Source organism: Peromyscus eremicus, chromosome 8b, assembly GCF_949786415.1.
Source record: "Peromyscus eremicus chromosome 8b, PerEre_H2_v1, whole genome shotgun sequence".
Taxonomy (NCBI): Eukaryota; Metazoa; Chordata; class Mammalia; order Rodentia; family Cricetidae; genus Peromyscus; species Peromyscus eremicus.
In genome coordinates this window covers 28,093,136-28,109,736 of record NC_081424.1, presented here as the reverse complement: position 1 = coordinate 28,109,736, position 16,601 = coordinate 28,093,136, and the positions used below count along the sequence as shown (strand labels likewise).

The following is a 16,601-nucleotide window of genomic DNA, read 5'->3' as shown; positions in this document are numbered from 1 at the left end:
CTATAATATAACGTTTCCATATGTCTCTATTTTGTCACCTCCCAAATGCTCAAAGACATTAAAAGATAAAAAGTGAATATTCCATTTCTCTGTGGGAATAAACAAACTGCCCAAGAAGCACAGTTTGTTCTTTTTGAAGACAGCTCTCTTTGCTGAGCTCAAAAACTTGGCCGTTGCTGCCAAACACAACAAAAATATATCCTGATCCGTGGTAGCTGATTGCATTATCCCCATAGATTGGTAAATCACATCATATATGCTTTATAGTGAGGATCCAAATTCTTAGATTACTTTCTAGAAAGATTTATTCCTCCTTTGTGGTATGATGAAGTGTGAATAACAAACATCTCCTGGTTAGTCATGAGAAATACCCTGGAAGAAAATGTTTCCCTACATCTTTATGATGAACAATGATGTTTTTTTTCCCAAATAGCAATTGAACATTGTATCTCTTATGCTCTGGTTTTCCTTGAAATTTTATAAATCTCTTGCCTTTTACATTGTGTCTCTAAACCATATGCTCAAGCAGAGCGGTGGATCCATCCATAAAACCGCTGCTAAAATTACAAGGCTAGATTGAAGAAATTTTTCTCCTTGAATTTTTATATCCTAGTCTATGAATTGTATTACTGTGAAGGAATCCTATTTCAGGAGACAGAAGGTCTGTAAGAAATGTGAAAGTAAAGCTTAGAGATGGCATATCCCTTGCTACCCCATGCTCTAGGCTATCTTTACACACTTCATGGAGGTGAGATGATGGTGTGTCAGACAGTGTTCTGAATATGTGTGTGTTTATATGTAAGTTATAGAATCAATCTACATTTGACAGATGAGACATTCGAGGTAATGGGAGGAAGAGTAACCTGCCCAAAGTCATATAGTTAGTAAATGTTTTTATTAAATCTGCACTAGCTCTGTCCAATAGAAATGAGTTACATGAATAATTTAAAATTTTCTAGTAGTCACATTGCTATATTATGCAGTGCTGCATAAAAGACACTTCCAAATTCAGCAGCTTAAGACAAAAAACATCTTGTATGCTTTTCTTGAGCATATGAAAAGTTAAAAAAAAAATTAACAATAACTAGTGACTAAAACTGGCCTAACAGAAATGCTTCTATATAAAATTGATCATGATAAAATGATAAAAAAATTATCAAATAATTATATGCCTTTTGCCTGGGTGTTGAAATGCCCAATTCATTAACATTTTTCAAAATAAATTTTCGCATTGTTTCATTTGGAAACTAGTATATTTAATTCATGGAATAACTATAATCTTACATTATTACATCAATGATTTATAATCATAAGTAATTTTTCATTTGACTAAAGTGTGACTTCCTAAAACAATCTGATAAAACATTATGCAAAAATATTTAAAATGTACACTTATGATGAATACTATCTCAATCTTTTGTTTTGGAGGGGATTTTGTTAAAAGAAGCAAGGTGTAAAGAAGGATTTGCTTATTCCACCTGGCTGTGAGGAGGAAGTGGAATTGAGAGCAGCCCCACACAGAACTCTGTCCCTTATAGAGCTTGCTACCCAAAGAAGCAGGAGCCATTTCCCTTCATTTTCTATTAGGTCAATTTCTATTAGGCCATGCCATTCCCATTCTCACTGAATCAAAATAAACTCAGTTGTGGCTACTATATAAAACATTTTCCTGACCAAAGGGAGTTTTCTGTACAAACTTTGTGAGAAAATACAAATGGGCATGCAAAAGAAAACCAGCCTTTTGTATTTTTCTGTTTTAATTTTGGGGTCAATTTTCTTGTACATTTAAAACATAGTAAGATTATTTTTCTTAGTTTCTATCCTTGGATTAGCAATAGTGTTTATCACCTTAAAGACAAAGTAGTCTTGGAAGTTCTAGGTTAAGATAATATTTTACTTCCCACCCATGTGTCTTTTTAATTCTTAAGCATTGGATGAGAATTTTGTTTTGAAAACAAGCATCTGAAAATGAGCAAATCTGTAGATGAATTTCTAAATGGTCTTATTAAATAAAAAATGCAGAGCCAAATATAGGGATGAGAGCCTTACTTAGATCAGGGAAATAGGGAAAGCCACCAGCCAACCTTACCTCACCAACTCTGCAGCTTCCCAATGCAAGTTACTTCCTGCCTACCCACACCTTTATTGTCTTGTTGTTCTGCCCTCTGATTTGCTCTCTGTCTAGCTACATTACATCACTTCCTCTTCCTGGCCAGCTCTGCCACTTCCTGTCTGTACAGGCCTCCAGAATTCTATGGTTGGTACTGGAATTAAAGGCGTGTGTCACCAAGCTTGGCTCTGTTCCCTAGTGTGGCCTTGAACACTCAGTGATCCTGCCTGCTAAGTGATAGGATTAAGGGTGTGTGCTACCACTGCCTGACTTTGTTTACTTAAAATGGCTTGCTATTTCCTCTGATCTCCAGGCAAACTTTATTTATTAAAGCACAAATAAAATATCACCACATTTCAGCACAAATAAAATATCACCACACAAATCCACAGCTGATGGTGTTCTTTGATAGATCATGTCTCCTTCTAAGCTCTATTTTATCATTCCTCGTTCATTTTTTCCTGTACGTGTAATTCTCCTAATGATGTTTTTTCCAGCATCGTTATGGAAAGACCATCATGAGAGCAACGAGCTTGCCCTTAGACACTGTGAACACTGGTCTTCAAGTCGCTTCACACTTAACAGAACATCAGTATAGTATGCTATTTTATTCGTACTCAATGATATTTCAAGCATTTACAGGTTGTTTATAACATCCTCCACGATAATATATAGCTGTAAAAAATAGTACAAATTCAGCCTCATATCTTGCTTCTTTTAGCAAGAGTCATTGGAGCACAAGCTGGTTTTCATATCCTCCTTGACTCCACAAACCAATATGCACAGTGTCCACCAAGTTCACCATTCACGTAAGAGTGATACAAGTGTTATAGCTGAAGGACTTACACTTTCAGGTCATCATCAAAGTCCATAGCTCCTATTTGATTACTCTTGGTGTTGTACAAACTATGGGTTTTGATGAATGAATGTCATCTATTCACTATTATAGTATCATATGAAATAGTTTCACTGCCTTGAAAGTCCTCTGCACACCTCTCAGTCTTCTATACTCCCATAGCCTGTACTGACTCTGTAGTCTTAACTTTTCTGAATGTCACATGTTGGAATTATGTGGTAATACGGCCCTTTTTGGGGGGCTATATTTTTGTTCATTTCCTAAATGTATTTAAGGGTGTTCCATAGCTTTTCATAGATTAATGAGTCATTTCTTTTTAACGGGGCCTGATATTTCTTTGTCTGTATATTCATTGTCTACCCCCCAAACCCTCTAGATTTCTCCAAGTTTTAACAATTCCAAGGAAGAGCTGCTGTAGACATCGATGAATAAGTTTTTATGCCCCAAGTTTAAAATGTATCAATTTCTCCTAATTATACATGCAACACATCTTCTAGAAAATTAAACAATGGAAAGAATGCCAGGAAAGTAATAAAAACCCTGTAATTTTCATACTAGAGCTATCTAAAATTATTTGTATATGATATATTTGTTTATATTATCTTATAGGTACAATAAATAGCCACCCACAGGTAGTCACATGAATTGACATAACAGACAGTTCATTTCTATATCCTTGCCTGTGTCAATAAACATTCTTCAAAGCATATTTTATTGTATTTCTCATATGCATATTTATTCTCATATTCCATATTTATTGAATTTATCTTGATAATGGTCATTGATGCCATTTTTATTGTAATGAATAATCTCTTTAAACAAATACTTTATTTTTACTACTGACTATTGCAATTTCATGGACCTGAAATTGTTGGCTTAAAAATAACAATATTTTTAAAAATTTTTGTTTGTTTTAAGACAAGGTCTTATTATGTAGCTCAGATTGGTTTTGATTTATGTACTTCCTATCTCAGCCTTCTGAATACTAAGAAGTCGTGTGTGTGTGTGTGTGTGTGTGTGTGTGTGTGTGTGTAATGCATATGTATGTGGTGTGTGTGTGTGTGTGCAGTGTGTGTTTCTGTGGTGTGTGTGTGTGTAGTGTGTATGTGTGCACTGTGTGTGTGTGTGTTTGGTGTGTGTTGTGATGCTGAGGGTCAAAACCAGTTCCTTGGATCTCCTAAGTTACTATTCTACCATTATCTATATCTCCAGACCTTAGTGCAATATATATATATTGCTAAAGCACATTTTGTATCGTTTTTGCCAGTCTGTGTTACTACTAGGAACATGTGAGGGACCAACCTAGTTGCTTTTTGAAGGTTGAAGTTGAACTGTTTGTCTTCCCCTTACATTTTTAAGTTAATAGCTTTATTAGAACATGACTTAGTATAACAAAACCTACCTGCTTAAAGAACACGATTCAGCAATCATTGAATCCTTGACATCCTTGTCCCATAAAATAAAACAAAATAATCTTTAATAAAAACCCTCTAATTAAATGTATAATTTATCTAGAATCAAAGAGAGTAGTGAGGTCTGAGACAGACAGCAGAGTGTGGACTACCAAGTGTACAGGTCTTCAGATGTGACATCAAGGTACCTGTCTTGTATCTTGTTGGGTATTGTTTTAGAAAATGTGGTAAATAAATATGCTCAGGATCAATGAGTTGGAAAACCTTCAGCATTGAGATAATGACCATTATTTGCAGATAATAATAATATACAGAAAAACTAATAGAATCCAATGAAAGAAAGAGTCAAGAATTTTCTTAAGTAAGTTTTCTAAGATGATGAGTTGCAAAAAAAAAGTGTTGTTGGACGGTGGTTGTGCATGCCTTTAATCCCAGCACTTGGGAGGCAGAGACAGGACAATCTCTGTGAGTTTGAGGCCAGCCTGGTCTAGAGAGTGAGTTCCAGGACAGGCTCCAAAGCTACAGAGAGAAACCCTGTCTCGAAAAACCAAAAAAAAAAAAAAAAAAAGTGTAAAACAATAGCAGAGACATAAATGCATATTTATTAATAAAAACATGCAGCTATGAGTTCATTTATAATTGTTTAGTATATGTTAGGATTAAATATTGAATAGTTACCTGAGTTGGTCACGTATGTATACATGACCTGAATAGAGAAATAGAAATGTCTAAGGGGATGATAGGAACTAGAGAGGGGGATAAGGTGAATAAAGGCAGGTAGGAGGCTAAGGAATGAGTACACTCAACACACAATAGGTAGTTATATGAAAAGAGGAAACACATTTTCAAAGAACCACAAAATATGTGGAAAAGTGTATTAAAAATAACAAGTTATATTGAATATTTGAATTAGAAATTTGACTATTGTGAATATATAGATTCTGAATTAGTTTATGTTTGGCTCAATGATAAATGTAACTTATGTTTTATAGTATTAATTATGGTAATATTGGTCCTTGAAGATATAACTGTAAAGTTCATTTTGGAGAACAAAAGAACAATAATATTTAAATATTTTTCAAAATGGAATGCTGAGGAAGTATTTTTCTACACATATTAGTACCTAATATAAAGTTATAAGTTATATTACATGTTATGGAAGCAGAATATTACTTTGGGGTGGAGAATTAAGATGTTTATTATGTGGAATCTTCTAATCTACAAACTGACTATCTCTCCATTAATAGTTACGTACAATTCAGAAAAAGCATATCAAACTGAATCATCAATCTTCTAACACATAGCAAAAAAAATAGAAATAAATGAAAAAGCTAATATTTAGCTAAGACTAACTATATTTGAAGCAGCTTTCAGATTACGAATTACAAGACTGGTTAAAACTAAAATATAAAAAAAATCAATAAAAGCTTGCCGTGATGAGGCAGGTCTGTAATCTCAGCTATAATACTGGTATCTGAGGCAGGGGGATCACCAAGGTCAAGATTTTCCTGGGCTTCAGAGTGAATTAAAGGCTGGGCTGAACATCTTATCTAGACTCTTTCCCCCAGAAAAATAATAAAGAAAAATAGGGCTGAGTGTGTAAATTAGTACAGAACACTTGATTTGCATGTGTGAGACTCTAGGCTCAATTTTTACAAACACACACACACAATCAATGTCAATAAAAAAACGAATTTGCGGGAAGTTAACTGAGAGGAGACCAGTGGACAGAAGTAATTCAAATGACTCCTACCCATATGGAATCTAGTTTGTAGTCACTGATGTAAATTAACGCAATAATCAAAACTTCCACATATGTAAAATCTAGCTACATTTTTTTTTTTCTGATTGTGGGAATGAAGCTTCAAAAACTGGCCAACTCTCCTAACCAACTGAAGGGGAAATCATACACTGTCTGAAATTAAATTCAGCAATAGAACGCCTAGCCCTTCTGAAAAGATTTGATATACTTCAGGTTCCACCTGTCAATCAACTAGCAGTCACTTTGCACATGTGCAGGGATTGTGGTTTAGGACTGCACTGTACTTGTCTTTGCCTTGATCCAGCCTTCCTAGAATGGCAGTGTACAGAAGAAAGGACCTTCTCATGTTTAAAGCATTAATCCAATGCTCTGCATATCAGAGCAAATTCTAAAGCAACGATCATTGCAGAATTTTTATTAGGACAAGATAATGTAGTCAGCTTAAAAGTAATTGTAAGTAATGACAAATGTTACACTATGTTATTCAGCCATCAAAAGCCTTATTTTTGAAAAATTTTTAAAACATTAGGTTTCATCATGGTTTGATACTAAAGAGAGAAAGCCTACACAAATACATTACATAGTAATGTCTCAATATTTTGAAAAGCCTTTCTACCTGTATATACATAAAGATTCAAAAGCATATGTCAAAAATTAAGAGACCCTCTCAGTCTAGTGAAAATGTAAGTGATTTTAATAGTGAATATATCTGCATAGATGAATCTTAAAGACACACAGTGTCTTTTCACAAGTTTCAAAAGTTTTAATGAACTTGTGGCTAAATTCTTCAACTCATCAGTTTCCTCATCCACTGAGCTGTAAAACATGAACGTCATAAGAGTTTACCATCCACCTTGACACACAGCACACAGTAGGTATGCGATGATTGTCTACGCTTACTATGATTACCTTTTAAAATTATACAGGGAGTTTTTATTAAATTCAGCTCAGCCTAAAAAGACCTTTCAGGTTCAACTGTCTTCCTTATTTTCATTTTTTTAAAAGTAATTGGTCCTTTATTCTTAGTCTTGATGATATAATTTTGATATTTTCAGTCACCTTTGTTTGTAAGTGAAATTTTTATTGGGAAATTGAAGTAGGCTGCTAGACTGTCAATAACCTTTACTAGTTATAAGCCCTAGGTAGAAAACATAGAGAAAGCCCAGTTTATTTACCTTTCTTGTGTAAAGTGATCACAATAGCAAGTTCGATCCTTTTTGTCTTTTTTTTTTTTTTTAGTCTAGTTTTATTCCTGAAGTTGAAATTAGCTATCAGGAAACACTAAAACTGTACCTTCACTATATGAAACAGTGTAAACTGGCTACACATTAATAAAGAATTTACACACACACACACACACACACACATACACACACACACACACACACACACACACACACACCATAATGTAACAAGGTAGCTGTAGCACTATAAAAAGCTGTGTGTAAACACAAATGTTTAGTCTAAGGCCCTGGGAACTGACAACAGAATGTCATTTTTCCTCAATTATGTTCCAATGCAGAAATAGGAACAATGTTAAGTGGATACTTGTATCCATTAAATGTCAGCATTTAAAATATATGTCCTGTACTGGTCCTTTGTATACCACACTGCTCACCTCAGCCAAAGTGAACAAAAACTGTAACACAGGATGAGGTGGGGTAAGAAAACAGGGCAAGCATCCCCCAAAGAGCAGGGCAGATGCCCACAGGCCCGAAGACTGTCAGCAATTAACACTCTCAGTGGAGGGAGTGGGAGCAGGGAGGTATAGGTTGGGGGCTGACCTGGGGGTAGGATGATGAGGGAGTCCTGAAAACACCCCAGTGGAATTAGGCAGCCTTGTGTCCACAGGAAGACTGCCTAGATCTTGGGCTCAGTTGTTTCTTAGATGGCCTGAATTGTCAGAGGCCAGCAAGTCCCATGGGGAATCATGGGCTACCCAAGCTTGAAAGTGTCAAATTTAGGTGGAATTTTCAAACTCCTGTTGTTTGGAACCGAAAGAAGGCCTATGCTTGGAGAGAAAGGTTTCTGTTTTAGGCTGGGGAAAGTCATTCAGTTTTCTTTATCTTGCAAATCAAACGACTTACATCGTAATCTGCAACATCCATTTAAAACTTATGGTTACCTCAGAAAATTATACCTCTCTTAATTTGAATTTAATGTAAACGGATTTTAATTGTTTTTGCGTAACTGGGTAACAGATTTAAAAAACAAAACAAAACAAAACACTGACTACATGGCAAAAATCAGCAAATATGTCAAACAAAGCACCACGTTCCCCAGAAACACCATGGCATATGTTGACAGTTACAAAAGAATTGCTGCTGTTTTCACCCTTCACACCAGAATAATTTTTTCAATATTTACCTCCCATGTGTAGAGAGGGAAACATATGGGGCTTTACATAATCATAAGCACAAACAGGTGGCTACTTAGGTACATTTAATTTGCAGGCAACATCAATACCGAACAACACAATCAGCTCTGCATGGCTCCCGAAATCTTGCCACGAACATTCCATTAGCAAATTAAGATCATTAAAACAGAGGGAGGAGTAGCCCCCCATCTATGGCTTCACCTCCCTTTCAGAGTCCTGAATAAAACACATTTTCAAAAACACCTTGGCATTTTGTGGCTTCTTTTGTTAGGGGCAACTTGGGTAACTGTGCATAATGCACACCTTGTGAATACTCCAAGTAGCACAGCATGTGCATTCAAATGTGCTTACATCTTTCCTTGTACTCTTCCCACCACTGCTCCTTATGAGCATAAAATTACGGTGGTTAAATTTTCAGCCTTTTATCAAAGCATAGGTTCAGATTCCTGAGAGCAACCTCGAAATACTTCTCCAGAGGTGGGCCACCTAAACATGTCACCCGAGGCTTATTGCCATTTTCAAACACTGTGGTGAAATCTGTGGAAATTATCATTGCTGGGAAAATTTGCTCTATGTATGCTAGGGCTAGAGTGGCACATTTTTGTGTTCGTCTATTGGAACCGGCCTGGAATATATAGTGTGCTTTAGTTGGCACTGAACTTGTAGTGATATTACACTGTCTGACCTTACAACCACCCTGCAATGGCTTTGAACCCAAGTGAAGGGAAACAAGAGAGATAATAACCAGTTTCTTTATGTATTGTCTAAACATGCTACCTATTTTAGTTTAAATATCATAATGACTTTATAAGGTAGGTGATATCATTTCCCGCACATTTTAGAAGAAGACGTATTTACAAAGGTTTATGTTCTCACATGCAATGAGGAAAGAGCCAGGCCAGAAATGAACCCCAGTTTTCAGAACTGGCAATCCCCATGTGAAACTACCTAACTCTTACCATACATGTGCCTGAGTTCTCCTGCCCAAACTCAACAAATCTATAGCATTTTGAAGTTCCTCCAACAAAACTCAATGTTATATTCTGAGGTGTGTATGGTCTGTGGAAATTATGTCCAGCCATGAAGTCTCTGAGTTCAGGCTTGCTACTCATCCTTACCTTACGACTTAGGAAGAGATTATTACCATAGACAAATTTGTATGGCACATTTATTACAACAGAGCCTTAGCCATTGGTGTCAAGTTATACCATCTGAGCTGAGATTCAGTTGTTGGCTAAACATCTCAAACTTGTACAATGTCCTTCCAAAGAGTTTAAATGCCTCTGAGGAAAAGGTGCTATGGTGGTGTTCTTTTACCTCATACAACAATTGAACCAAAGAGAAAAACATGAAAGGTTTTATGATGTACTCTTCACTGCAGGCTAAAAGAAATATTAAAAGCTTTCTATAGCTACTGCAGACTATCTCAGTGCAATTATTGATACAATGATAATTGGACATTGGAATTTTACAGCCTGGCTTAATTTGCAGCTTGATCTTTATCTTTGATGTATTCTCTTCCCTCTCAACTACTCAACTGAACTTCCATGCAGCATTTCCAGATCACAAACTTGGACTTGCTTCCCATTCCTTTCCCGGGTCGTTTTGAGACTTTCCACAATTGGTCTTAGTCAAGAGGATGAGAAGTACTCATGAAAATTTTTCTATGAAAATTATAGGACTCCATCATTGGCTCATGGTGTTCTGTAATTATCCAGTATTCAACCAGGAAATCTAGAGAAGTTTCTCATGGTATTATTCCTGTGTACTCTGGCATTTGCTCAAGGACTTTAAGCTTTCTCTTTTACAGGATATTCCATGTATATAGTTGCAACCTGAGGTTGAATATAGATTCATACGATCCAAGTTCCACTAAAACACTAGGTTTGCAGAGTCTTTATGATCTACTACAAAATACTTGGGGATGCAACAAAATGATAGAAAAGCAACAAGGAACATATAAAGTGAGAGATCTTTTGGTAAATACTGAATAACAAGGATGTTTAGGAATTTGATTGCAAATCAAACCATCTTTAGAGATTACTCAAGGAATCCTCTGCTTTATTGATGGTAAGACAAAATTCACAGATATCTACACTGGACAGTCTATCTCCAAGCCAGGTCCTTTGCAGACATCATTCCTTTAAATTTTTTAAACTACATCATATATATATATATATATATATATATATATATATATATATATATGCTTTTAGATAAAGTTTATCTGCTTCTGTTTGTATATATTAGATTTTACTTGTTTCTCAGAGGTAAAAGTTTCTTTATAATAACAGTACCTATATGTTTGTATTTGTTAACTTTGAAGTATTAAGGAATGTTCAGCCTATTTTCCTGTTTCATTAGGCTGGAGTATTATTATTCTACCTCATCATGTGGCTGAGGAAAAACTTAGGTGGGAGAAGAAATGCCAACTCTGTCCTGTTTAGCTTTGTTCCCATGTGTTGGTGATGGAATTATTTTCAGTACATGGTTTCTTGTAGGGCATGTGTGAAGACCTTTGCCCATTTCACGAGGATCACTGTATTTGAAACCTATAATCATATATTTAAAAATCTGCTTCAGTGTGGCTGGTGACCGACAGCACACTGAGGTCCATGAACTTGGCTGGGCAGTTCTGTCAGCTCACCTGATTCGTTGAGTCCCTAGTCCTTCCTCTGCACATCACTACAGGAGGGGCCATTGTGCCACCTGATACCAGAGACTAGTACCAGACAATGGCTTAAAGATCAGGGATTTTCATTTTCTTCTCTTGTTGGATTTCTATGTCTTTCTATACCCCAAAGGGAAGACAGATATCCACCTGGAAGCAACCTGTATCAGCTTATGAAAGGCTAGGCAGCTGGTGATTTGTCATAATGATGTAAAGTTGAAATGCATAACTGTGATTAAGCCTTTGTACTTTTGAAAGCCAAAAAAATCTACTAAGTTTCTATACATTTATGCTAAGAGAAAATTTATTCAAAAGTTCACATCTGTATTTGTGAAATGTTCATGATTTATTAATGGGAACTATTTTATGTTGCTGTTTTGAAAATGAAATTGTATCATGCATACAAATTGTTGCCCATGGTGAGCTGCTAATAAGTTAAAAACTCTAATATTGCTGGTATGAGAAGATAATGAGAAAAAGTAGCTAGATTTTATTTCAACATTATTTATGTTGGAGATGGAGGAAATAGATTTGGTTGCAACTAGGAGAGAAGGTTGAGAATTAGACTAGAGTGGAAAGATTCAGTAATCTTCTAAATGATTTTCTATGGCGGATTTACAGTCATGCTCTGATACATTTTGAGGAGACATAATTTTTAAATGTACACTCTGTTTCTGTGAAAATTGATTACAGAGAAGAGAAAAAGGTTTAAAAAAAAAACTATCTGATGAGAATAAACTGTGCACAGAGAACTACCAATGAGTGATCCTGTCTTTCTGAGTTTAGGGGAGGCTGGCTGGTCTGTGCGAAGGGAAGGCCACCTGGGAGAGCCGCAAACATGCCTTTTGACTCAGAATAAACACGTTGTTCTTGTGAACAGTGTCCTTGTAAGTCATATGTGTGACAGAGAGACAGATTGGCTTGGTGGCTAGAGGCAGAATTTGGATGTCACAGCTCTGATTAGAAATTTTTAGAGCCGTGATTAGGCTGTGAAAATTGTGACCTTTTCCATGTTTCCAGTAGGGACGTTTGTTTTACTCTTCCCAAAAGATAATTATCAGGATAAATAATGCATATGAAAAAATTGCTTAGACGTGGATATGTCTGAAAATGTCTCACTTCTTAGTGCTTTGAACATCATTAAGTATTGGTAAAGGGTTGACAAGATGGCTCAGAGGGTAAAGCCCATTGCTGCCAAGTCTGAGGATCTGAATTTTGACCCAGAGGACACACATCACAGAAGGAAAGAATTGACTCCTGCAAGTTGTCCTCTGACCTCCTCATACATGTCATGGCATGGGCACTCCGATACAAATATATGCACATAAATATAATAAAAAATCATAGTTTATAACTCCCTCACAGTGTAAAATAATAGACTTGAAAGAATAAATTCACTTATTAACTAACTTCAACACTTTAAAAAATTTACTTCATTTTTTATGTATTTTTTCTCAAGTGACATGTTCATTCTAAAAATTTTTTTCTCCTAATTTATGAATAACAGTGAGAGCCAACAAGGTGGCTTAACAGAGAAAGGTAATTGTCATCAAACTTGATAACCTGAGTCTCTGAGGCCCACATGGTAAAAAGGTAAAAGCCCAACCCCTCCAAGTTAGCTTCTGACTTTACACGCTTCCCACAGCATGTGTGTCACACACACATGCACACACAATAGATAGATAGATAGATAGATAGATAGATAGATAGATAGATAGACAGATAGATAGACAGACAGACATATAGATAATAGATAAATGTGAAGAAAGAATAGCATACATTATTCAGAAAAAGCATGCCCATAAAGGAAGCCACTAATTTGTGAAATTATTGGTGTCATATCCCTAAACATTGTGATTGGTAGGGTATCAAAGAGACCAATAGAGAGAGCTGTTCAAGTTTCTCTAGACAGTTCGCCACAGAAATGAAGCTTTAAGGGGACTATAGCTGTAGGAGCCATGTGTGTGGATAGCCTTCTATAAAGAGATGCTGCCCCTGCTAAAGACCAAGACTGTTTCCCACTGTCTGAAAAACAGACCTGAAAATAAATGAACACGATCTTTGAACCCAGTGTTCAGACAAGTAGGTAGACAGGAACAGCAAGTTCGCTGCTTAACTAGGAGTGAGGAGAATAGGTTTTCTTTTTCTCTATTTCAAATTCTTATATTCTTTGTGCGAAAAGATGGTAGAGGTGATGAAATCCACAACAGATCTGTCTTGATGGTGTTTAATTTTATGTTTAGCTTCTTACATTGTAAATTAAATATGCAATGTGATGTCATTCTCAGCAAAAGCATACCTGTCCCATTTTACATGACACCAATGGCTACTTATTAGGAGGAACTCTTTGGACTGGTTGCAATAGGTGAAGAGATAAATTAGTCAACTAGTTTCCCTGTATCCCACCATTTGGTATGTTAAACTGTGTTCTATGTCACCTTCTAAGAGAAAACATACAAATTCATAGATACAACTTCTTCTTGCAATAAGACATCCAATAAGATGGAATAAGGACTGTGATTTACCTGAAATAACAGTAGCGCATGGGGTTCAGGTAACTTCTAATCCCTAATATTTTAGGTCTGTTATTACCCTAGATGGCTCTACTCTTTAAGAAAGATGACTCTAAATAATTCTTCTGTGGCTCATGTCATCCATACAGCTAAAACTACTTTGTGAGCTTCTAGATAGCTGTTTAAATACATATTTCACAAAATTCTTGGCACTTTCTCTCTATTTATAATGATTGTGAAATCTTACTAGTAACTCTTTATACACGAACAAATGATTAAACACATGTGGGTACACACATGCTCACACACAGACTCAAGTAGTATGGCAAATTCAAGAATACAATGTATTGGATTTTTACTTGATATAAGAATTCCTAAAACAAAGCAAAACAAAACAAAAAAACAACAAAAATCTTCCAAAGAAAATGCTTCTTTTTCAAGTAGTCTTCATGTATATCATTTGGTAGATGAACAATTTTCAATATAGAAAGATTTTAAGTACAGGGGATTGGGTTTTAATTAAGTAATAGAGTGCCTGCTTGCTACATACAAGGCACTGGTACCTTTTCAAGAATTCATATCTAAATATAACCTGAATTTCTTTTCACTTTGTGTGATCAAACATAGACTTAGAATTAAAGAAAAATTATCGGAAGAATTAGAAAAGTAATTATAAATGCACATACAAGATACCACAACTTGATGAATTTGTTATATAGATAAATTTAATTAGAATACATTTATTGAGTAAACCACCAAGATATTCTTCCATGCCATATCATTTAAGCTTTACAAATATGCTCTCTCTTTAGAGCATGCTAGTATATTATATACTCATAAAGCATTTTATATGAGAAAACAAGCATTTTTGTCTTTATTTTCTATAGCATATACTAAAATCTATTTAACAAATACATTTCTGAATATAATACAAAGCACACATGCCCACAAATAGAAAAAAGTAGCTTAAAGAAAGAAATTCCTTAGCATGTAAAAACTATGCTAAAATAATAAAAATCCAAGGTAGTGATATTGAGAAAAATACAGAATGTGAAATTAGTAAGATATAAATTATTATGATAATGAAAACACTGAAACTTCAGTAGAAAAATTAGAGAAGCTGATCTACAACACAATTTCCTCACCTAAGACTCAGGGATATCACAGAAGATGGGGTGGAAAGACTGTAACAGTCAGAGGACCAGGCAAACTGCTGTGAAATTGTGTCTCGTAGAAAGGACAGGGCACCTTCACCAATGATACCTCGGCAATATGGCTGCCTAAACAAGACCAGAAGAAGCACAATATCAATAGACATTGCTAGCACAGAAGGAGGAAATACCCAGAGACCTATCCCTAGAGAGGGAACTACAAATGACTAAGGGATGCTGCAATTGAGAGAAAGAGTTCTCCCCAGGGGTGAGCTTTTAGTTGATTATCCAATGCAGATTGGTCAGCCCTGAAATCATATACTATTAAGTAAACAAATTGAGAAGACTGTATTCATAATTTCACACACACACACACACACACACACACACACACACACACACACACATCCCAAAAGCAACTAAAGAATAAGACACCATGATTTTGAGAGGAAGAATGGTGGGGGATGGGCAGACAAAGGGATAGAGGGAGGAAGGGAAGGGAAAAATGATGTAATTATATTTTATTTTTTGAAAATAGAGAAATAATACAAAGAAAGAATAATTCATTGAAGATATTCAGTCCTGAGGGATGGTTAGGTGGCTCAGTGGGAAAAGAGTTTGCTATATGAGCATGAGGTCCAAAGTTCAGAACCCAAGTAAAATAATCAGGGCAGGCATAGTGGCTGTTTGCCATCCCAGTACTTGGGAAGCAAATTCAAGGGATGTCTGGAGCAAGCAAGCTAGTTAGACTAAATGATCAGTGAATTGCTGTGGATATCTTTTTGTATAAATAAAACACTGATTGGCCAGTGGCCAGGCAGGAAGTATAGGCAAGACAAGGAGAGAGGAGAATTCTGGGAAGTGGAAGGCTGAGGCAGGGAGACACTGCCAGCCACCACCATGACAGCATCATGTTAAGATGCCAGTAAGTCACGAGCCACATGGCAAGGTATAGATTTATAGAAATGGATTAATTTAAGATGTAAGAGCTAGATAGCTAGAAGTCTACCACGGCCACACAGTTTGTAAGCAAAATAAGTCTCTGTGTTTACTTGGTTGGGTCTGAGCAACTGTGGGACTAACGGGTGACAGATTTGTCCTGACTGTGGGCCAGGCAGGAAAACTCTAGCTACAGTGAGCTCTGAATTTATTCAAGAGAACCTGCATTAATAAATAAAGTAGAAGGGGTTGAGGACATCACCTTCTGTCAATTCCTGCCTTTCCCCAGACATGGACACCAATGCATGTACACCCTCACATATAGGTGGGCACACACATGAGAAATACATTCACACTCACAACTCATATGTATATACATGCACAAAAATAAGTCCAAGCAACATTCTAAGCCAACATAATTTCATGAAGCCTTGTGAAGAGAGCTGATACACTGTGATACATTATGTTATGATTTATTAATGTGTGTTTTCCTCTGAGAATTCTATAGAAAGAAAAATTGGACATTCTACATGTCAAATTACCCTTTGGAGATTCATAGTGCTTCAAAAGTAGCTTAGAACTCACACATTAATTAGAATGATTTTTCATTATGGTATACACAACATAAAATGTATTTTAAAGCATATGGTTCAACTACACTTAGTACATTAATTCTCTGGTTCCAGCTGTACAGCTTTTCAATCAAAACCTGACTGAATCTATTTCCTTGCAGGAAATGTATTCCACTTTTTAATTGGTGTGTCTAAAGGAGAATATATTCATGGAAAAGCTAATCAAATCTTCTCTTTT

The 16,601-nt window shown here is 35.9% G+C and overlaps 1 protein-coding gene across 1 annotated transcript in view; it reads left to right on the top strand.

Annotated features, from left to right (window-relative positions):
- The window catches only part of Themis (thymocyte selection associated), a 171,090-nt gene that overhangs the window by 56,063 nt on the left and 98,426 nt on the right, over window positions 1-16,601 (top strand). The gene's annotated exons all lie outside the window — the stretch shown is intronic.